Raw genomic sequence first — 24,141 nt, 5'->3', positions numbered from 1 at the left:
CTACAAGCCACTGTTGTCTATTCTGAGACACTCAATTTAATACAAGGTTTGCTTAACCAGAGTCAGGAAAATGCCTCTTTTCTTCATTTTCCTGCACTCACATTAAACACAGAGGTGGTTTAAACCACCTGGTAAAAGAGGATGGGATCAAAACGCTGCGGTGCAGAAGAACGGGAACGTCACCAAGTCGGTTCACCACTTGCAAATGGACGCATTTAACTGTACGTGAAGAAAAGACACTTTCTTAAGAGAGCGGCCGGCCCGGGCTCGGTGGGACCTCGGCCCGAAGAGGTCTCAGGGCGGAACGACGCGCCCGCGCCGCGCCGGGCCTGGCGGCAGGAAGAGAGGGGCTCGCGGGCTGCTGCCGAGGGGAGTCGCCGGGGCTCCGCGCGGCCGGGCGCGGCGGCAGGGAGCGCGGAGCCCGCACGCGGCGGCCGCAGCGGGGGCGCGGGGAGGGGCCGGCGGCCGCCCCGCCCCCTCCCGGGGATGCCGGGATGTTTACCCTCCTGACAGCGGCGCCGCGGGAGGAGGAGCGGGAGCCGAGGGAGGATGGGCCGCCGCTAGGCTCGCACTCTGGACGCGCCTCGCCGAGCGCAGGGTGGGTGCCCGCGCCTGCAGCGTCCGCGGGGGCGGCGCGGCGGGAGGTGGCCGGTCGGCTCCGGGCCTCGTAGCCGCAGCCCCCGGCCCAGCGAGCCTTTGCGCGGCGGCTCCTGGCCGAGCCGCCCGCCCGCCCCGGGTGCCTCGCGGGCAGGAGAACGGAAAACTCCCGACTTCCTGGTGAGTCGCTGCCCGGAGCTCGGGCAGCCGGGCGGAGCGGCCGCGGCGGCCTGCGGGAGCCGGGCGGGGAGAGGGCGGTCGGGACCGCGCTGGGCGGCCTCCGGGAACCCCCGGCCCGGGGCAGGTGGGGCGGGGCGCGCCGCGCTCGAGCCGGCGGGGCTTTCGGTGGGAGCGGGCGGCGGGAACCGCACGCCTGGCCCTGGCTCCGGGGCCCTGAGGCCGTCGCGGTTACTGAGAAACTCGCGGCCACGGCGGCGGCGGCGGCAACAGGTCTTTGGTCTCAGGACCTGAGGAACTTGAGCGAAGTCCCGCCTCCCGGCAGATCTCATTGGCGGCGTCAGTTATTTATCCCGCGCGGATTGGTTAAGTCCGTCTGTCAGGACTCGGCAGTGGCCCGACTTAGAGAAGTGAAGTTCGCTGGGAGAGAGTGGGCGGTGGGAGCCGGGCAAATCGGGGAGAGTCTGAAGCGGCCTGAGAAGTCAGGGAGCGTGAGAGGCCTGTTGGAGATGGACTTCAGAGAGACTCAGGATTATAAAATGTCGGAGAGAGGCATTGCGAGGCGGTAGCAAACACTGGTGGTGATGGTGGCGATGGAAAAGAAAGAAATTGGAAATTGAGGCCAAAGTCAGAGAGATGAAGGGAGCGCGAAGGAAAACGGAGAAAAGTGAGACCACGTGACTGCAGAGCAGTGTCAGGAAGCGGACGCAACGTGGAGGATGCTGCAGATGGGATCTGAAGAACTCTCGTGGTCTCTTTTCTTCATACTCTCTAGGCCTTAGGAGATGATGCATCAACTGATGAATCGTGTTCTCGCATAGTTGTAGTCCTTTTTGGGGAAAATAATCTTAAAAATATACTTAGTTTGTAGTCAGATATATGTCTCTGTGCTTGAGCAATTCCCGTGACTTAACTGGAAATCAGACATGAAATGGTTTTTCTATTCCTTTGAGATTACTGAGCTAATGGATGCAGTGGAGAACATCAGATTTTCGTAGTTTGTATTGTGTGCCCATTATAATTAGAACCACTATTTCTAATTCCTTCTCCAAGGCATTTGCAGTGTCAGGAATATGCACACTCCCTACAGGCGACAGCAGTATGTCTTGTCAGGTTGCATTGCAGGAAAAAACCCCAGAATATGTGTTATCAATCTGTTTAGGCCCTTGAGCTGCTGCTGGTGTGGTCGAAGAATGGCTTAGTACTTGCACTCAGAAAGTTGGTAGAATGTTTGGGACAGCCGGTCAAATCTTGAAAACAGTAAATAGTAAAACAAGAGATTCAGTTAACCCTGCAATGTTGTTAGCAACTCTTGCCAAATGGACGCTGAGTGTTGTTGCCTTGTACCACCTGGTGATGGCCAGTGTTCCTTAAACGGTGAACGTACGACTCAAGCCGTTCATTTCCTTTCCAGAGGGAGGAATCCTCTGCTGCCCTCGGGGAGATCCAGGCCACAGCTTGCTGCGCTCCTAAAACCGCAGCATCCTCTATTTGGTCCCGCGCTGGGAGCTTGCTGGGGTGGGGGAGAGAAGTTGGGGCTTCGAAAAAGCTTTGCCTCGTGGAGGAATCAAAAGGGCAGAAGCAGTGTGAGGACGGAGAGAGGGAGGCCCGGCGAAGTAAAAACGCAAAGGAGCCCTTTGAGGAGGCTGGTTGCTTCCTCGATGGGGGGCGGCAGCCTTTGGGAGCCGGGGGGACCCTCCTGGAGGCGCCGGCCTGAGATTCCGCCCGGCGGCGAGAGACCCCGCCCTGCGGAGGACTGACGGGCTCCTCAGCCAATGGGCTGCGAGGACACTGCTCCGGGGGGCGGGTACTTCCTACTCCAGCTTTGGATTCGGGGAAGGGACCAAGTTCCTCCGCCGAGGATGTCTGTGGGACGGACGCCAGGCTGAGGCATAACCTTGTGAAACAAATACGTAATAATAAAGAGGAGGGGGCTCCGGTTTCCTCTGAGCCCTCCTAAGCGTCTGGTTCCATGATTCAGCTGCACCTTGAACTTAACCCCTTCGACTGAGAGTTTATAGCAGATAAGAAACGAAGTTGGTCAGCGGACTAAATACAGTCTGTGCGACTGATCGGGGCTTTACTCTGAAAGGATCTGAAAATGGAAAACAAGAAATGTCAGAATCTAAATCGTTAGGCGTTTTCAGTACAACCTGGGAATCTTTTCACAGTTAAAAATCTTGTCAATGTAACAAGTAAAGACTGTAACTTTATTTTCAGGCGTACAGACAGACTCATTTTATAATCTGAACTCCCGTTCGGGTTTATTTACTTAGATAATACCTGTTTTATCTAATGGAGATACTACCCTCCATTACTTTCCTCCCCTTCACATTTTCCTGGCTGGACAATTTCGAGAGTTCATTTCCAGCCCAGTAAAACAGCGCTTACTCCAAGAATGAGGAAGGCACTTCTGGTATGAGGGCAATGATGGCAGCGTACTAGTGGAGGAGGGGACGTTTGATGCCAATATAACTGACATACCTGATTAATAAATTAAAAATCTGCATTGCAGTTTTTAAACAGAAGTGCAGTGCTGTCACAGTTTGTGTAGATAAATATTTAATCTCATAACCCCCACTCCTAAATCTTCCTAGAGGTTGCAATGGACAGTTTTGGGCTCTGACTTACTGCAAACAGAAGTATTCTTTTCTTCTCAACTATTGTGCGTTTACTGAGATGTAGATTCCTTTTTTTACACTTAAATTTGTGGTCTGAGATATCATTAGAGACTTTTACAGTGTTTGTAAAACCAAACACTATTTTTCCTAGGAACCGTCTGATGTTTTAAAATGTATCTCTATAGCATTACTAATGCAGTTACTATTCAGGGCATCTGGAGAGGAGAGAATAGTGATTATTTATTGCAGTTTTGAAAAAAGTTGCTTAATTAGGTAATAAATTCCAAAATTCCTTTCAGGTTTTGTTTCCTTTTACTATTATTATTTTAAAAATAGGCTTTGGTATTTAAAAAATGTGTAGTGTAGCTGCAGCTGCACAAAGCAGCACTCTGTCACCATTCCTGGTTTCAGTCAAATTAAAGTCCCTTCAGATATTTGCTGGGGGGTCATGAGGGTAGGTATTTCAGTGCATCATCTATCAAACATGGTAGCAAACTTAATGCAGTGCTTGAGGGTGTCTTGGAAATGACATACATGATTACTGTTTGATCTGAGTTGCTTTACCAGCAATTTATCAGCATTCCTATAAATATATAGCAAGATGTTTTAAGAAGCATTGCTTTACCCTTTTGGGACTGTTTCAATCTAACTTCCCCCCCCCCATTTTTATAGGGAATGTGGATGAATATTATTTAGCTACATAATTGTAATCAAATATATGTGTTTGTAGGATATAATAATAGCAGTTTAGAATTTTCATTTAATCTCTGAGTTATAAAACTTATGAACTGCTGATTTCTCTTTTGGTAATTAGTAGTTTGATTATCCCTATGTGTTATATATTTTCACAAAAATATTAATATTTTTCATTCTGAAGAGAACACAGAGAATGTGTTTCATGGTTTTTAGTGGGCAGTGGGAATGAGAAGCACAAATGATCATGAAGCATTCCTTCATATTTTTGAGCAGGATAACTTTTTTAAACTTTGTCAAAATAGCAGCTGTCATCCTATTTATGTAATGAGCTTATACAATGAGCCATTTTGTAGTGATATCTATCCAAAGTGTTAAGCAACAATGTGTAAATGAACAAAACTTATTAAGTGGCCTATAAAAATTCAAAAATATATGTGTTCTGTTATATAATGGAAATAAGCCTTTTTATAAATCTTGCCACTGGTCTTCTGTTGATAGTAGTTAAGGGCTACTTTTTCATTCCAGGCTGTTTTTGTATGGAAGAGGTTTCACAAACTTTTCCTCTGATGGGCCATGTAGTAAATATTTCTGGCATTGTGAGCCATATGGTTTCAGCTGCTGCCATTGTAACTCTGATCACATGGGCATAGGTTTATTCAAATAAAACTTTGTTTATGCAAATAGGCCTGTGGCCCGCCTCTGCTCTGGAAGATAATACCAAAGGTCTAAATACGATTCCAGGCTATTGATGTTTGGGTCCATATGGAGTTTTCCACGAGAGTATTTTATAATTTTTTTATCCTTAGACCCTTGTGATAATTTGTTGATCTTTCCTGAGTCCCTGAGAATCATCCCTGGCTGTACATTCCTAAATTTCGTGTTTCATTTCAGAGTTCATAAACGTATCAACCTCTTTTAGTTTTATCTGCCGTTTCAGGTTTTTTCACCATTCTTTGCCTCGGGAATCCACTCCTGTCCCGTGACGCTGAAAGAATGTGCACCTCAGGCCAGGCGCGGTGGCTCACGCCTGTAATCCTAGCACTCTGGGAGGCCGAGGCGGGCGGATTGTTTGAGCTCAGGAGTTCGAGACCAGCCTGAGCAAGAGCGAGACCCCGTCTCTACTAAAAATACAAAGAAATTAATTGGACAGCTAAAAATATATATAGAAAAAATTAGCCGGGCATGGTGGCGCATGCCTGTAGTCCCAGCTACTCGGGAGGCTGAGGCAGGAGGATTGCTTGAGCCCAGGAGTTTGAGGTTGCTGTGAGCTAGGCTGACGCCACGGCACTCTAGCCGGGGCAACGCAGTGAGACTCTGTCTCAAAAAACAAAACAAACAAAAAAAAAGAATGTGCGCCTCTCGGCCTCCTTATCAAACCCTGTGGTGGAATCTGATGTCAGTCGTTTATCTTTACTCGATCGACTAATACCCTAATACGAGTGAGTTTTGGCTTGTTTCTTTATCTGGTAGGTTTCATTTTAAGCCTACTGGCATGATTGCCTTTGTTGCCTTTAGAGGGAATTTTTGGCATGAGCAAAGTGGGGGGCAGATTTTTTTCTTTTTCAGAAAAATTGATTTAGTCTTTCAAAAAATACTTTTTTCCCCAGTGAAAAAATTGTTTTTTCCAGTAAAAAAAAGAAATACTAGAAATGGCCTTTGCTTTGGAAGAGGGCCTACAGTCAAGGTGTGTGTGGCTTGGGGGAAGAAGTACCTCCTCCCTTTGCTGTAAGAAGAATTAGCTGTAGGCTTACCTGGGTTACAGCTACTGAGAAGCAGTAGAGTAGAATGGAAAATGCAACAGCTTTGAAATGACACAGTGGAATTTCTCAGTCCTAGTCAGAAGTAGGTTCTGGGTGTGCTGGAATTTCAACCCTTCAGCCCTCAGGGAGGGGAGATGGGACCTGGGGTATTCAGAGCTTCCTGGCTGGTTCTCACCAGCTACAAGCAGCCTTTCTCTTTATCTGACCATGCCGCACATATATTAAAATTATTCGTGTTTCCCAAAATGTGAAAAAGACGAGGCACGAAGTCCTAGGTTTGTCATCTACTTTATGACCTTGGTTGAGTTTACTTACTTTGTTCAGACTATAGTTTTCCCAGCTCACATAGGGTGCTTTAAGGAGTAAACGAGAACATCTTTGTAAATGTATGGTAGCAGGCCCGGTGCGTGTTAGTTTCATTTCACCTGTTTCTTTATTCTTAGGACCTTTGCGGTAGGGAGCACATCTCCGGTTATCAGCTTCATCAGATGACAGGCCTGTCACCTACTCTAGTTTGGCCCAGTTTTGTCTGAACAGGCTGCTTCCTAGTTCTGCCATTTCTACTTTCTCTGCTTGAATTCTCCTTTCTGTTTTTGCCCTGTGATTTCCATATGCATCATTTAATGGTTCCCACATTTGAGTTAGTGTTTTTATGGTTTTTTTTTGGAAAGTGGGGAGAGGCAGCAGTCCTTAGTTCCTCAGGTAGAAAAAACCACAAGAGCCTGGAGAGGCGGGTTATAGACCAGACTACAAAATCTGGGAGTTGCAAAAAGATCTCTAAATACTGATGCAAAAATGGCAAGATTAAAAATGTTCTTTCTAGTGTGCTTACTAGAAAATCCTTTTTTATTGTTGAAATATTTTCCCCATATTCTCATATTTACCTAAGCAAATTACTATAATTTTTTATTGGGGTTATAACTATAACAAAGCCATATATCCTTTATTATATTATGATAGGGAATATTGGATAGATAAGTTTATGAAAAATTGTAAATACTTCCAAAATAGAGTGAATTTCTAATCTTCCATTGCCTTTATATCTAACTGCTAGACCATTTAGTAAAATAATATGACATGTTTGCATACTGTCATAAAGAAACCTAGAATAGGTAATTTATTTTAGGCAAATAGTATGTCCTTATTTCAGTTTATTTCTAGGCATGGTTTGTTAGTCAACAAATACATGTAAATTAAAAGATATTATGCAAGAAGAATTTTTTTGATGAATTAGTTTTGTGGAAAGGAATTTATTCTCCTTTCTCATGGCAAGCTACAAGTTCACTTTCTTTATTTTCTTTACTGTCTTTGGTGTTAAAACGCGTAGAATAATAAGGCGGCAGGCATGGTATTCAGTGAAAACTACCATTTCTTTCCATTTTCAAAATATATGTAAAATAGTTTCAGTAAGTTTTTCTACATTTGATAAATATTTTTAATGTTGAGTGGCATATTATTTTCAACTTCACTTTGTTATTTTGACTTTGAGTATTTAATGTATCAGCTGTTGATAAAGATTGTCTTTTATTACATAGTTCTCCCGTTGACTCCTCTAATCACTTTTTTCAGAGTAGGAAGAAATTTGTTATAGAGTATTTAATAGTATTTGATGATTGTGAGGGGGTTTGAGTTTCCAGCAAAGTGTCCCAATACCTGGCCACCAAGGGAAAGAAATTCTACTGTGGGTAAAATGCTATCAAACAGAGTTTGGACCAAACAGCCACTGTCCTGATTACAATACGGGCTACAATAGGGAAGATGCTGTTATTTTGGGGGCCCCAGAACCATACCCAGCCTGTTACTAGGAAATGGGTGCTCTTAACCCCCATACAGGTGATGTTGGAGATATTGCAGTTTTGGTTCTAGACCACCACAGCAAAGTGAATATCCCAGTAAAGTGAGTCACATGACTTTCTTGGTTTCCCAGTACATATACACATTATGTTAGGAACACAAAGAAATGATAAATACCTGCAATGATGGATACCCCAATTACCCTGATTTGATTAATTCACATTGTGTGCCTGTATCAAAACATCGCATGTACCCTATAAGGATACACAGCTGTATGTACCCATAATAATTAAAAATAAAAAAAAATTTTAAAAAGTTACATTTATACTATACTGTAGTCTGTTAAGTGTACAATAGCATTATGTCTACAAACCAAAGTACATACCTTAATTAAGAACTACTTTATTGCTAAAAAATGCTGATGATCATCTGAGCGTTCAGTGAATCACAATCTCTTTGCTGTGGAGGGTCTTGCCTCGATGTTGATGGCTGCTGACCACGGTGGTGTTTGCTGAAGGTTAGAGTGGCTGTGGCAGTTTCTTAAAATAAGACAACAGTGAAACTCGCCACATCGATTGACTCTTCCTTTCACCAAAGATTTCTCTGTGGTACGTGATATCCTTTGATAGCATTTTACCCACAGTAGAACTTCTTTCAAAATTGGAGTCCATCCTCTCCAACCCTGCTGCTGTTTTAGCAACTCAGTTTATGTGATATTCTAAATCTTTTGTTGTCATTTCAACCGTGTTCGCAGCATCTTTACCAGGAGTAGATTCCATCTCAAGAAACCACGTTCTCTGCTCACCCATAAAAAGCAACTCTTCATCCACTGGAGTTGTGTCATGAGATTGCAACAATTCAGTCACATCTGCAGACTCACTTCTGATTCTCGTTCTCTTGCTGTTTCTGCCATGCTTTCAGTGACTTCTTCCATCGAAGTCATCCATGAGGGTTGGAATCAACTTCTTCCAAACTCCTGTTAATGTTAATATTTTGACCTCCTCCCATGAATCAAAAATATTCTTAATGGCATCTAGAATGGTGAATTCTTTTCAGAAGGTTTTTAATGTACTCTGCCCAGATCCATCAGAGGAATCACTAACCCACGGAAGCTATGGCCTTATGAGATGTGTTTCTTAGATTGTAGGACTTGAAAGTCACAATTACTCCTTGGTCCATGGTCTGTGGAATGGGTGTTGTGTTAGCAGGCATGAAAACATTAGTCTCCTCGTACATCTCCATCATAGCTCTTGGGTGACCAGGTCCCTTTGTCAACGAGCAGTGACATTTTGAAAGGAATCTTTTTCTGAGCAGTAGGTCTCAATGGTGGCTTAAAATATCTAGAAAACTATGCTATAAACATAAGTGCTGTTATCTAGGTTTTGTTGTTCCATTTATAGAGCACAGGCAATGTAGATTTATCATGATTCTTAGGGGCCCTCAGATTTTCAGAATGGTAATATGAGCACTGGCTTCAACTTAAGTCACCAGCTGTGTTAGCCCCTAAGAAGAGAGTCAGCCTGTCCTTTGAAGCCAGGCATTGACTTCTCTTTTCTAGCTACGAAAGTCCTCGATAACATTTTCTTGTAATAGAATGCCGTTTCATTTGCATTGAAAATCTGTTGTTTAGTGTAGCCACTCTCCTCAGTGATCTCAGCGAGATCTTCTTCAGCAGTTGTTGCCTATGTCACCTTGTACTTTTATGTCGTGGAGATGGCTTCTGTCGGTAAACTTCATGAATCAATTGCTGCTGGCTTGAAACCTTTTTTCTGTAGCTTCCTCATCTCTCTCAGCCTTCATAGAATTGAAAGGAGTTAGAGCCTTGCTCTGGATTAGGCTTTGGCTTAAGGGATTGCTGTGGCTGCTTTGATCTTCTATCCAGACCACTCAGACTTTCTCCACCTCAGCAACAATTGTGCTCACTGGAGTAGCATTCTTTTTTGTGTTTTCATTTGTTAAATGTCTTTCTTTCTTTCTTTCTTTTTTTTTTTTCCCCTGAGATGGGGTCTTGCTCTGTTGCCTAGGCTGGAGTGCAGTGGTGTGATCATAGCTCACTGCAGCCTCAATCTCCTGGGCTCAAGCAATCCTCCTGTCTCAGCCTTCCAAGTAGCTGGGACTACAGGCATGTGCCACCATGCCTGGCTAATTCTTTTTTATTTTCTGTGGGGATAGGGTCTCGCTATGTTGCCCAGGCTGGTCTCAAACTCCCGTCCTCAAGCAATCCTGCCTCCTCAGCCTCCCGAAGTGCTGGGATTACAGGTGTGAACCATGACAACTGGCTTTTTTTTGTCTTTTCATACAAGTGTTTTATTTATTACAGAAAATTTTAAACATATCCAAAATTAAATAGTGTTGTAAACCTGCACCTAGCTTCAACAACCACTAATACTCCATTGTGGAGTAGTACTTTTAATTTCCTTCAAGAACTTTTTCTTTGCATTCCCAGCTTGCCTAACTGACCTGTGAGGCCTAGCTTTTGGCCTGTCTTGGCTTTTGACATGCCTTCCTCACTAAGCTTCATCATTTCTAGGTTTTTATTTAAAGTGAGAAACATGCAACTCTCCCTTTCACTTGAACACTTGGAGGCCGTTGTAGGGTTGTTAATTGGCCTGATTTCAATATTGCTGTCTCAGGAACAGGGCAGCCCAAGGAGAGGGAGACGGGGCAGTCAGTGGACAGTCAGAAAACACATTTATCAGTTAAGTTCATCGTCTCATATAGGGGCAGTTTATGGCACCCCAAAACAGTTACAATAGGAGCATCAAAGATCACTGATCAAAGATCACCATAACAGATAAAATAATAATGAAAAAGTTTGAAATCTTGCAAGAATTACCAAACTGTGACACAGAGACACAAAGTAAGCACATGCTATTGAAAAAATGATACCAGCAGACTTAACTCGACGTAGGGTTGCCACAAACCTTTAATTTGTAAAACATGCAATACCTGTGAAGTGCAATAAAGCAAAGCATAGTAAAGTGAAGCATGCCTGTATTAGTTTCCTAGGACGGCTATTACGAATTACTGCAGATTGGGTAGGTTAAAACAACAGAAATTTATTCTCTCACAGTTCTGATGGCCAGAAGTCAGAAATCAAGGTGTCGACAGCGCCGTGTTTTCTGTGACGGGAAAACGTGTCTCACGCCTTCCTCTCGGCTTCAGGTGTTGAGGCAGCCCCTGTCCTTGTCTTTCCCTGGCTGGCGGACATGTCGCTCCGTCGTCTGCCTCTGTCCCACGGGTTCTTCCTGTGTCTCCCTGTGTCTCTTTTCTCCTTCGTATAAGGATGCCCCGACGACCTCACCTCTACTTCTAATCACTGTTACGCTTAAAATTTAACAAGAAAAATCTATGCTTTTCCATTCGTGTTTTTCACCATACAAAAGACTATCAAATTCCTGATATTTTTGGTCTTAACAGCAGATTTGAAGATTGCGCGGGGTGCCTGAGAGACCGAGGCCCCCGCGTCATCCTGCGTCTGTGTAGTGTGTAGTCCATACCCCATCGTCCCGTAAAGCGGCTGTTCCTGCGTCACGGTTTCCATTTGCCGTTGACGTCTCGTAGTTTCTCTCAGGAGACCTTACGTCCCTGATCCACCAAATCAAACACTTTCAGAGCTGGAAGGCAATTTGTGAACTGTCTAAACTGGTCTTTTTATTTAATGTGAGACTCAACTAAACCCAAGGATACAGACTTGTTAATCCAGGTTCCACTAGATTCCATGTTTCTTGCGTTTCATTTCAGGGTCCTTTTTTTTGTTTTATAGCAGCAATATGGCCTTTGTGTTAGTTTAGTAATGTTCTCGACAGGAGGCACAGTGTTGTTTTTTCTTTTTTTTCACTTCTTCTAAGTTAGCAGAACCTTGCTGTGTTTATGGTACGTGCTCAATACAGATTTGCCGGTAGAGGGACGGCGTTGTACTTCTGATCGTCCACGTCGGGGCCTTGAACACCTAACCACGCCAGGGGGCATTGGAGCGCCGAATTGTGCAAATCTGAATGCCTCAATTGGTGAAGCGTTTCTCTTGGCCCTAAAATGAGGAGCACTGGGGTATATTTTATGTCTTTGCTTTGAAATAGAATCAGAGAGAAGAAATTACCAAAGTGGAGGCGAGTCTTAGGAAGGAGCCCTTACTTGGAGGAAGTAAATAGATAGGAAAGGCCAGAAAGTTCATGGATGATCAATATGTCATAAATGCATACTTCCTGTATCAGATACTTCGATTCCCAAGAGCCAGGCTTCACTGTTGCTTGTCAGTCATTTTAGTATATTGTAAATAATATACGCTCCCGTTGCTGCTTGTGTGCTTGAAATGTTTGGCGTCCCGCTGACCATTTTCTTCCTCTAATTTTTTCTCCTTTTGTTACGATTCAGAGATCCTGAGTGGCTCAGTTTCCTTTATCTGTGTAGCTGTGCCTTTCTCTTAGAAGTTGGTTCTGGTGTGTCACTGTTTCAGTGACAGTCCTTTCTCGCAAAGTAGAATGAGTAGAAATAAATCAAGTCCATCCTAAACAACTTATTTCGTGATTCCTTGAAATAGTTATATCTATTTGTATATTGAAAATAATTTAAACGAAACTCGTGCAGCTGTTGAAGAATATAGTTGTGGTCTTTTTGCCATCACCAAGATAAGTTGCATTTTCAGAGCATTTGCCCTATTACTGCGTTCTCAGATTATGGTCCTCAGGAGTGCCCGGGTGAGAGTTCTGATCAGATGAGCGTGAGCGTTGCCATCTTAAAACCAGCACCCCTGATGATTTTATACGCAGATTCTGGGAGCTGTTGCTCTGATGGGAGCCTGCGTTTTAAATAAGCAGTGCAGGTAATTCTAATGCAGATAGATGTTCTTCAGGCCACACCAAGAGACACCACATTTTTTTTTTTTAAATGAGAGTTCTTTCCCACTGCTCACAACACTTCTGACTGGGGGAGAGGAGCCCTTTGGAGTAGCTGATACCTAATAATCAGACTCTCTCAGCATCTGTGACCAGTATTTCAGCCCGAAACATGGATAGGTGTTATGAAAGTACTATTATAAAACAATTATAATTATTAAATAAAGAAGTGTAACTATTTTGTAATTAACAGCTGAGTGATAACAGGAGAGAAAAGTGCACTGCAGGCAAGTCGAGGGGAAATAGTGCACCTGCCTGTCAGTTTCAGTCCATCCCGACCAGACGGTGCCTTGTCGGTGTGCTGCTACGCTGTGCGCTGTTCTCACCATGTTTGGCATTTTTACAGTATTTCTCTCAGCTGGGTGTGAACGCCTACCACTTCCCTTTATCCTGAGGGGTTTTTTTTTTTTTTTTTTTTTGCCTTGCCACATACAGTTTTTGCCTCTGGCTCCCATTGCCTGAGCCCTACCTACAGCTCTCTGTCCAGTTCCACAGCTTGGCTGCACCGAGCGTTTCTGGGTTGCGTACCTGGCCATGCCGGAAAGGGTTCTAGAACATTCTGATGAAGAACCTGTTCCTTTTTCTATGACTGTCTTATTTCCATTTGGGACTTTGATATCAAGTGACTGGTACTTGAGTCCCTTCTAACTTGTCTTCCTGTCAGTAGATGCAGGCTCTGCATGCAGATAGCACTCTTTATTCAAAAAAGCCCATTTGGCAATTTAAAAACTGCTTTCTGTCAGTGATTTTTTTTTCATCCTTTTTAAAAATTAGAAGTTTATAACGGTATAGGCCCTTTTTTGTTTATGACCATCCCCGCTCTTTTTATTTGTTGTAAGAAGGGGCAGCTTGACATAGTCGGAAGGTTTCAAAATCCTGGATTAAGGCCAGGTTCATCTTTATATCTTTTCAAATGCAAACGTAGAGTCTGACACTTAGTGTGAGCTACGTTAATATATCTGTGCAACTCAGTTTAAGAGCTGAGTTTCTGGCCTGGGAAGAGTATCAATAGCGTGACTAATGGTTCAGATAATCAAACGGAGCGTGGGCTGCATGATGGTGTCCAGTTAGGTAATGGTGGGATTTTGTCTTTCAGCGTGTGGCCCCAGACAGGGCAGCGCTACCATTCCTAGGCCCTTTTTGTTTGTGCGGTGGGTTGGCGTCTTCAAAATGTCAGTATTTACACATTTTCTAACTTGTGAACTTCGTGGGGTATTTGCATGTGCATTTTGAGAATGTTAGAAAGATGATCCAGTTGACTGTAGACATTTGGTATTGAGCTCAGTTTCAAATTAAGATATTCTTGGAACCTGGGAAGGATACTTTCTTGAACTCAGAACATAGACGATCTGATCTCTGGAGTCCTCCAGCAGCTGTAAGAGGAATGATTCTGTGATTACTTTCCTGTTATGGTCTTTCCTTTACTTCTTCCTTTATTTTCCTATTTGGTCCCACCACTTCGTAGGCCAAAGAAAGAGAAATTTGGGGCTTGTTGGCAGGTAGCTGAAAGTCAGCAGAAATGATTACAACGAAGAAGGGAGCCTTAGCAGGAGTGAGAAAGAAAAACTCGGGCAGCAGTGGCGATTTCAGGAGGGGAGATACATGGTCGGGATAAAGTAGGAGGAAGAAAAGAAGCCTTTAGAAATAAAAAGGAGAGTAGGATGCAGAAAACGTGGGAAAGGAAGATGGGGAAATAACTTTCTGTAATGTTCACTAATTCGAAAAGATTATTCTCAGATTTCTCTGTGTTATAAAATTACCTGTAAGTATATGCATCGCATAGTTGATTAGTGCGTTCAATTTATACATTAAAACTAAGCTGGTACATATGTATCGCTTAGATTTATGCGTTAGTTTTCTAGAAATCTACATTTTTTCTAGTGTTTGATTATTAATTAATTGTAGATATAACTGCTGCTCAGCAAGCCCTTCTTCTATCAGTTGATCAGGGAAGGAAGGTAGATTTTCAGTCAACAGATGGCCGAATGAGGTTCTTCTCTTTTTTGCTCATAGATGCCAAGTTTATTTGCCAACTGTACCCAGTTACAAAACACTTTGGGTTGCCATTGTCAGATATTTAGATTACCCTGAGTCTGGAAGATTGTATTCCATGTCAAAACAAAAACCCAGCTTTCTGCTTTAAAAATATTGCAGGGTTTATTAATTGCAGAGTATGAGAGTAAAGGAATGACCAAATACTGTATCGTATTTCCTGGGTTACCGGTCGGTAATGGCTCCATACTGGGGCCTCTGCCTTTAGCCTGGTCCTGACCCACCTTTCCAGATTCATTTCCCGTATATTCCCTTACATTTTAGTCACGTTTAACAACTTATACCATTCTTCGATAAATCTTTTATCCTTTCTGGCTTCTCTGCTCTATCTTTATGCTTTTCTCACTGCTTTAAATGCCTTCTTTCCACACTTCAACTATTCAGTCTCAGTGTATCAAAATCATCTTCATCCTTTAATGCCCTACTCAAATATTGTACAAAAAATATGAAGAAACCCCTCTTTCTTCTGCTTCTTTTAGCCTTAAGTACTTACTGACTCTTACTGTAGTTGTACTTTCTTCAGCTTCCTTCCTGGAGTAAAAGCTTCTGGAAGGTGTGAATCATGTCCTGTGCGTATTTTTGTTTCCTATAGGGCCTAGGACCATTCTTGTCAGAACAGGCCACTCGGAGAACGGCAGACAACTGCTTCCCAGAGACTCCATGAGGTAGGAGGTCTGAACAGGTCCTAGCAGTGAGACAGTGTCCAGAACAGTCGAGCTCCTGGTTTCAGGGAAGTCTAGGACGAATGCCAGCCACATGTCCCTGCAAGGCCCCTAGAACGTGGTAGGAGGGAGGTCTTCCTGCGCGAGACAGGTAAAGGTCTGCTCTGTGAGCGGTCACTGGCAGGACGTTCCGGGATCTAGTCTGGGAGGCCGGACGGGCTTTGTGTCTGAATTCTGCGTTCCAAGTTCTGCAAGATCCAGAGTGTGGTGAGACGAGGAGCAGGAAAAACGGGGGTGTCAGGCCTGGACGTGGTGCGAGTGGGGAGGGTGTGGAGTCAAGACAGCGATCAGTTTGGCAGTTGGATGTAAGTTAGAGGCTCGGGCAACAAGGAATAAAGTGAGAGATGAGTTCCTGGAATGAGGACGTGAGGTGAAGACAGGACCGACAGTCAGATCAAATTGACTTGAAGCTGATTGACTAAGCTATTCACTAAATATCCTTCTATTTCCTTTCCTTGGAGGCTAGTTCATTCCTGGTTCAAGTTAAGTGATCCTGCTTCTGTGAAGGGGTAAGAACATTTCTGCCCATTCAAGGTGCTATTTGTCAAATTCATTCCACTTTGATGCTCCAGCCATCCCCTCGTGAAGAAGATGTTGTATTCAGTTAAATAAGGAAATAACTACGCTAATACTTGAAATTATTGCCTCCTTAAGAATAATTACTAATTGCAAATTGGTAGAAGACTTTCATTTGATTTTCAGCCATCAGATGCTTGACATAGTGAAAGGTTTTTCAACTTCAAAATAGATACATTTTATTTAGTATCTTTTCATAGTTTTAATTGCTGGAAGTTTAAAAGAATAATCACGATGTTAATTATTTTTAAAAACACTTCAAATACTTATAAAGTGCCTATGCCAAATGGACCAAAGATACAACGTGTGTTCATGAATTAATAAAGAAGCACATAGGAAGTAAACCTGGAAAGGCCTTTGGAGATTGCGTTAAGAAAGGCTTTGCATGCCACGCTGAGAAGATTGAAACTCCTCTCCCCTGTGAGGTGATTGTGAAGTCATTTTTACCTTTATCTTTTCAAATTTCGATTGTTGCAGCAGTACCAGCTATAGGGCTTTGTTATCTCTTTATTTGGTTGTTAGTTATGGCAGATCAGGAGCCAGCATCAAAATAGAATCAAGAGTATTGTAAGGGGGACCTCGAAGGTAGATTTTTTAGAAAACTATATCAAGATAAGTTTGGTTTGTGAGATGTATGAAGGCATTAAATTCAGACTTGAAAATTCATACTTTGGTGATACTGTATAGTATACTTAAAAATTACCAAGAAAATGGGTTATTTCTTTTTTTATAAACAGAACTCCCCTTAATGTCATCTTTCTTTTTTCCCGTCTTTAAAGATCGAATTAAATTTATTTATTTATTTATTTTTTAGAAATTCCCCAATGCTTTCTACCCACTTCTAGCTAGTTTTTGTCCTTGCTTAAAGTCCGTCAGTTACTGTCTTCTGACTGATTTCTAACTCCTTAGTCTCTTAAAAATACTTTGTGATTTGGGCCTTGGCTCTCGCCCCTGTTGCGTGCACGCTCCCATCTCACGGCACTGCGCGTGTTCACTAGTCATTCATGCTTCGGTCTGGAATGTCCTCCCCCTTCCTCCTGCCTGGTGAGCTCCCGCATATCCTGTCGGACTTACCTTGGGTGTCTCCTCTGCAAGGCCTTGCTTGCCCCGACAGCCTGCTTAGACCCTGAGATCCTCCTTGTGCACTCTGTAATGGCCTTACCCAGGGATGGTGTCTGTCATGTACTGCTTCCTTTTAGTGTGAAAGTCTGTTTCTGTGTGTCTCTCTGGTGAGTGACTCGAGGGATCAGAATTGCCTCAGTCCTTTTTGTATTCCCAGCAGCTCAGTGGTAGATACACCAGTTGTGCTAAAGAAAAAAACGAGTTAATGAGTGAGAGAGAGACTGGAGTCTAGAATAGCCTGTGGTGTCTGGGCTGGGATGGGGGTGTTGGCCTGAGTAGATGGTAGTATTGTTTATCTTCAGTTTCAGCACTCTTGTCTCCCTCCCTTTTCCTTCTCATCCCCACTTTTGGTAGCCGTGGTTTTTTATTGAAATGGGATGAAATAAAGAAATCAAGAGACTTAAGTTTCTTGCAGATTCTTAGGACATTTTATTTATGTCGTGATGTTTACTGCCTCATTGAAGGTAGGAGATATCTTTTCACTGGAGGTAAAGAGGTACACTCTCTCCTTTCATCGAAATGGTTTTGAATTCTTTTGTAATTTTGACTCTTTGCAGTCTTTTATAAGCAGTAGGAGCATGATCATGGGACTTAAGTGGAACAAACTTTGTTCCAGTATGGTTTTAAAAATCTCCTATCTTTGTACAGAATATGCCTGTACCGGCCTTTACACGCCATCTTGGTGCCAAGACAGTCAGGTAGATCCTCCCATGTGTAGCGCCTGCAAATCAAATGAATATCCAGATTGTATAATTTCCTACTTGTCGGCCAGGGAAAGTGAGAATTGAAGTATTTGGAGATAAAAGGAAATATAAGTTTTGCCTTAGTTATAGATAAAGTTGTCATTGTGCCTAATGCTAAAAAACAAAGGAGAAGAAATATTAACCAGATCAGCTTAGAATTTTGAGTCCTGTTGTTCAAGCGGATGGTATAGAATAACTCCCTCAGTTCTGATTAAATCTACACTTATCAAAGTGAGCCAAGGTAAGAATAAATAATGGTTTCTTTGTGTGGTGGGAGGAGGATGCGTCTTTCATGTGGAGTTTAGAACGTTTGTGGGATACAGAGGTGGCACTGTCCAGTAGGAAGTTGGTTGTACGTGTCGTGAGCTCAGCAGAGGTCTGGCCTGGAGTAGAGAGCTGGTGTCAGCAGCAGAGCCGGGCAATGGATACACGTAGCAGCAGATGAGTCTGTCCAGGGAACGTGTGTTGGGGTCCTATTCATCCTTGCTAACTTAGAAGGGCAGTTTTTATTGAAAGGCAAATAAATGCCCAATGAATACTGGGGGAAACTTAAAGTTAACTTGTAAGTTGCTGCCTGACTTTAGTATATGTGAGGTATTTTTCTTGTGAACTCCCAAATAATCTCATGTCCATCGTTAATAAATCTGTGTTTTTAAAGCCTCTTAGTATATACCATCTTTATAACACTTTATCATTCTTTAGTTGGAATAATGAATTTTCACAGATTCAGAAGGTTTCTGAAAACAAATTTAACTGGATATCAGTTACATAATTCCATTTTGAGTGTCTGCAAATCTGTAGTCACTATTAGATTTTCAGTTATTTAGTCAGAGCCGTTTATATTTAAAGTCTCTTATATAACATCCTAGACTGCTTCATCAGCATAATGTTATGTTTGCTATTCTTTCTTTTAATTTAAAATAGTAATCCTTATTCTTTGGATAGTATTTCCATAAAATCATGGTTTTATGTAATCAGTGTGCCAGAAAGTACATTTGTTTCTAGTATATGTTTGTATATGTTAAAAGACATACACACAGAGCTTGGCATGATTTTATAGTTCGTGCTCAAAAGAGCAGAGAGGGATTGCAAGATGGTGCAGGTCAGGGTTGAAATCATTTGGCAGAGTTTGGTGAGAAAGTTTGCTTAGCAGCTGCCTAGGTTAACTTTGCACAATCCATTCAAAGCATAGTTCAGTTCTGAGATGTAAAGAGGAACGTAAGAGCAATCGAACTGATTTTCTCAGAAGGTAAATTTTAAAACATAAAATATAACTTTGACTTACCTTGTAATTACATTGAAAAGTCATGTTATTAAGAGCAAGGATAGTTTTGTGTAACTGTAAGTCAGTGGCGTTTATATACTTCCTTTTTTCCTTCATTTCCTATTTTTCTCTTTTTTAAATCTTCATCTGCATTAGAGGTCTATGCTTGGTAAAAAAGAGAACAAACTCAAAGGTGCAGTTATTATGCCTCTATGTGTGTGTGTGTGTGTGTGTGTGTGTGTGTGTGTGTGAGAGAGAGAGAGAGAGAGAGGGAGAGAGAGAGAGAGAAAACACGAGAAAGGAGAAAGCGTGAGTTTTTTAAGAAGTAAAATAATAGACTTAATTTGTTTCGTTAAACACTGATTTTGTCCTGCTAACCTAATTATCATTAAATAGACTTCGTTGCTCTAACTCAGATCCTAAGAACGCAGTGAGGGCCCGAGTGAGGGTTAGTGACAAAGTTCACTGGAGGACATGAGAAGCCCTGCTAGAGTCCTTCATTGCTTTACCACTGAGCTCAAGGCCTCAGTTTCCTTGTCTAATTTTTAGGAACATCAAAAGAAGTAATTGATGGGAAATCTTTTAAAACTGCCTGACAGTTTATTGTATACTGTAGTGTGTAAAGAAAAGAGGATTTTGGAAGTTCAGGAATAATCAGTGTGTAGAACAGTGTCTGTAATAGAGTAGGTATGCAAAAAAAAATTTGTCAAATGGATAAATATGAGCAGTTAATAAGTCTTTCTATAAGGATAAAATGTAAGACCATGTGTTAATTCAGAAAATTCTATTAAATTTTTCTTTTATTTAAATAAGTGTTTTTCATTTTTTGTGTGTGATGATTTTTCTCTTAGAGAGTACTTGTTATAGACCAAAGGCTGTTAAAACAAACGACCTTACAATAAATAATTCACACTAAGAAAGCATTTCCAAGTACTAGCCTGTATTCCATAGGGCCCTATCAACTTTGTTATGATGGAATTCATACCATGAATTATTTAGAATTTAGTAGGATGTTTTGTATAATCTGGTTTTGAAGATGGTCGAAGGTATTTAGCTTGGCTCTTTATTTTATGTCAGTTTGGTTGTCATGATTTTTCTAGTCTTACAGCTGAGTTATTAGTTTGTCGAGCATGTGCCTTTGCCAGACTTTAGTTGTTATAACTGAATGTCGTAGCAGAAACATGAGGGAACTTTGTAATAGCATGCTATGCCTGTAGTTAACCTGAACAAATACAAGATCTATCCAAAGCTTTTTGGACACACTTCTTTAAAAGGGCTGAATAGGGGTCATTTGTGTTTCACATCCACATAGGAAAATTACTCTGTAAAGATAAGCAGGAGAAATAATACTATCTTGCATTTGTGTGCCATTAAACACTTTTGAGAAGTATTAATGCTTTATTCTTCTAGCCATTCTTTTACAGTAGAAAGTGCCCTGTATTTGTTGATTCTGAGATAAAGATTTGAGACCTTGTTCTGTGACCTCATGCTGTGTACTCATGATGAACTTCCCTTTCGAGGAGAGGGTTCTAGACACAGGGCAGATATCTAGTCTTCAGTCACTAGAAAGTAGGTACTTATGTGAATTTGAACTAAGATTTCCTGACTGTTAGACCTGTAGACTTTATAAACGCTTGTTTTGTTTTCTAAATTTGTTTGGTTATCAACAAATATTTATTAGACCTTAATGTGTACTGGAGGTATAAAAATGAAAAATAAACAGATTTAGCCCTTGAGTAGTAGTAGTTGCTAATATGTAGTTGATGAGTAAGACCTCAGATGCACAGACAACGGATTCATTAAAATACGCCGAGACAAATACTAGAAGAGGTATTTTATTTACAAAGGGCTGCTTGAGTACCAAGCAAGGCCGGCCTGGCAGACTAGCTGGGAAGGGTATTTTGATTTTAGTGAGATGGTCCGACCCATGTCACAGGCTCGTAGACGTGAAATAACCTGGCATTTGGAGGAAGTGTAAATGGTCCATTAAGGCCAGAATGTAGTAATTACATGGGGAAAAGTGCTGGCAAGTAAGGAGTGAGGCTAAAGAAATTACGTTTTACTCGTTAAAGAGTTTTAAGCAGGAGTGTAACATAGATCTTCATTTTAGATGTGTGGTTATGTACGTATAATGTGTGTAATGAGTGTATAGAGTAGGAAGCACATTACCAAAGCCAGGAAGAGCAGTAAATAGGTTGTCGTAGTTGCAGGGATCAGGAGGGTCTGGGATAAGCTGAGTGAAGTCTGTGAGGTGGAGTTAATAGGAGTTGGGGAATTGTGTGGAGACCAGGGAGTAAAAGGCTCTAGGATGACTCTAGTCACATAGGGAGGACTGGGTGACAATGCCCTTCACTAAGAAGGGGATGCTGAGTGTAGGGGTTTAGATGTTTAAGATGTTAGACACACTAGGTTTGGGATATCAGGCAGAACGATGAGAGTTGGAAACGAGATTCCGGAGCTACAGGTTTATAAATTATCAGTGTGCAGGAGGCGGGTTATGTGCCAGCTGAGAAAATGCGTGATTATTGATTTAAATAATCAAGGGACTTACCATTAAAGGAAACTTAAGCAAGAGAACCAGCAGACTTGCTTATTGATTACAGAGCAAAAGATGTATTTTGTATAGAAATGATAAAAGTAGATAAAGTAATTTTCTTATGCTCTTTATAGTAGTGATTCCCATTGCTAGCCTGATTTATTTCAAGCAAGTACTAGATTAAGTAGTACTGAATACACACACGACTCTAAACTGATAATTGATGAAAGTAAGTTACTGGAACTAGGATATTCAGCCTAGAATTGGAAAGGATCAATGTGTTCTCTTTACCATCGTAAAATGCCAGAAGTAATGGAACCAGTTACTTCAGTGGTCTAAAGAGAACAGAGCACAGGGTCATGGCTGAAAAATTGTATACACAACCAAATTATTGTTCATGTATGATGGCGAGAGAATGGTATTTTTAGATTTTCAAGGGTTAGAGAAAACATGTTGCATATGAGCTCTTTAAAAAAATTACTAGAAGACGTACTATTGGAGAAAAGTTCAAATTAAGATTTTGGGAGAGGAACAGCTTTGTACAGAAGCATTCGGAATAAATAAACTGACTGTAGAAGCAAGACTAAGCAGTCATTAGGCGAGATTGGAAAGAGTACAAAATGCCAGAAACAACTTAGAAAGACAGGCTGTGGTTGTAAGACCTGTGATCCTCCAAGAACCAGGAATGAAGTGTCGGGGAGAGGGAAGAGTGTGGCATGATCCGTTCCTCAGCTAACCTGGAGCTGGGGACCAGAAGACGGATTTCAGTTTTGCTTTGATAGTGAGCAAAAATCTGGTTAAAGGAGGACTTTAATCAACTTGGAATTACCAGTAGTAGAATTAAAGTAAAAGAATTTATGCTTGTTTTCTAAATGGCTAGACAAAATAAGCAAGCAAACATGATCTATATGGTAAGATATGAAAAAAAAAAATAATGGCAAGGAAACATAAGAAATAAGAATATAAAAGATAAGTCTCAATAAAACAATTTATAAACAGTATATTAAATTTCCTTTTAAAAGACAGACTCAGATTTAAAAAAAATCCTTAACTATGTGCTGCTTTCAAAATATATCCTTAGAACAAATCAAGCTAGAAAGGTTAAGAATAAAAAGGTAGCCAAGATTTATAAGGAAAACACAGAGGGGTAACTGTAAACTTCAAAGTAGAATTTAATGAAGAAAATCACGAAATAAGATAAAAAACAGTTTTGTAAATTGACTCAAGCCCTAATAACTGATAGACTAATGACTGTGGAAGAATTAATGTAATAATATGAGTTGCCTTCACAATCAGACTTCTAGGCCCGTTTTTAACATTTGTACTTTTAAATTGGAATGAATAGGAATCTTCCAATCAATGCCCTTAAGTTACTATGTTAATACAAAATACTATGTTAATACAAAAACCTGCCAGAATTTGGACCAAAGGACAACATTTTGATAAATATTAACCAAGCTATGTTCAACAGATTACTAGACTTTTCCAAGATAATAGAAACTCTGTAGAATTCTTTGGCTAGACAAGTTTAGACAAAGCTATGTGGGGTTGCTCAGTCCACTTTAGCATATTAGGATTCCTGAGAAGTGTTAAAGCAAAGAAATCTACTTGACTTTATTTAGCCCAGTATTTTGAGTATTCATTTGATCATGGCTGTCTCCCCCAGACCCCCAGTTTTCTTTTTAGTCATGGAATATTGATAACCACTCATGGAATTCTGGTCTTTTAAAGAGCGGAGTTTGAAGAACACTTGTGGATATAGATGCACGATTTTGTAATAAAATTAAAACTAATGGTACAGTTAAAGAATCATCAGTCATGACCAAGAAAGGTTTATCTGAGCATGTAATGATGGTTTAATAGAAAAGATCTAGTTACGTGCTCATTATCTCATTTGGCTCCGTAAGAAACTGTATGGCAGGCTTCGTAGAGCTGAAAAGCTTTTGATGTCATTTGATAACTTCCTCTCCTTTTTTTGAAAAGGAAAAGGCCTCTTAGAAAATTGGGGCTATCATTTGCTATGGAATATGGCCAATATCATAATATATTGTAATTTCATATAAGTTTGTCCATAATTCTTATCATTTAAGCTCTTCAAGGGTAGGAAATAAGTTAGTTTTTATATTTTCTGTCACCCATTCTAATATAGGACTTGGTATTTTTAGGCATTCTATAGTATAGTTACTTATTAAATGGAAACATTATTTGGAAACATATCCTTTTGTAATTTTTAGGTTACAGTGAATTTTAGAAAAGATTTTTTTCTTTGTGGAAAATATTTTTTAAAATGTAAAACATACATGATTTTTCAAAACTCAAATAGATACTCTTCAGGCCTTTATGTTTGCTTTATACATTTATCCAGCAAGACTTGAATTCTTAAGATGAATTTAAATTTGGTCTAACAGTTAAGTGGCAGGGAATTCATAAAGAATCTTGAACAGTAAAGGGGTATAGTAAATACTGTTTTAGAAAAGGATTATCCTCGGTGTGGAGCAAGATGCATGAGGAAGGCTCCAACAGAACAGAAATGTTCGTGCAGGAAAATCAAGGGATTTGGGGACCGGAGGCTGGCTCAGAACTCTC

At 41.3% G+C, this 24,141-nt stretch overlaps 1 protein-coding gene across 1 annotated transcript in view; it reads left to right on the top strand.

Moving 5' to 3' along the window:
* Window positions 1–467: 467 nt before the first annotated feature.
* The window catches only part of NEK7 (NIMA-related kinase 7), a 126,282-nt gene continuing 102,608 nt past the window's right edge, over window positions 468–24,141 (top strand). The window contains exon 1 of the mRNA XM_012650459.1: window positions 468–777. The gene's annotated coding sequence lies outside the window, so the exon portion shown is untranslated. The remainder of the gene's footprint in view (window positions 778–24,141) is intronic.

Source organism: Propithecus coquereli, unplaced genomic scaffold (genome assembly GCF_000956105.1).
Source record: "Propithecus coquereli isolate 6110/MARCELLA unplaced genomic scaffold, Pcoq_1.0 Scaffold328, whole genome shotgun sequence".
NCBI lineage: Eukaryota > Metazoa > Chordata > Mammalia > Primates > Indriidae > Propithecus > Propithecus coquereli.
The sequence above is the reverse complement of the archived record's forward strand: the minus strand, read 5'-3'. Positions and strand labels throughout refer to the sequence as shown.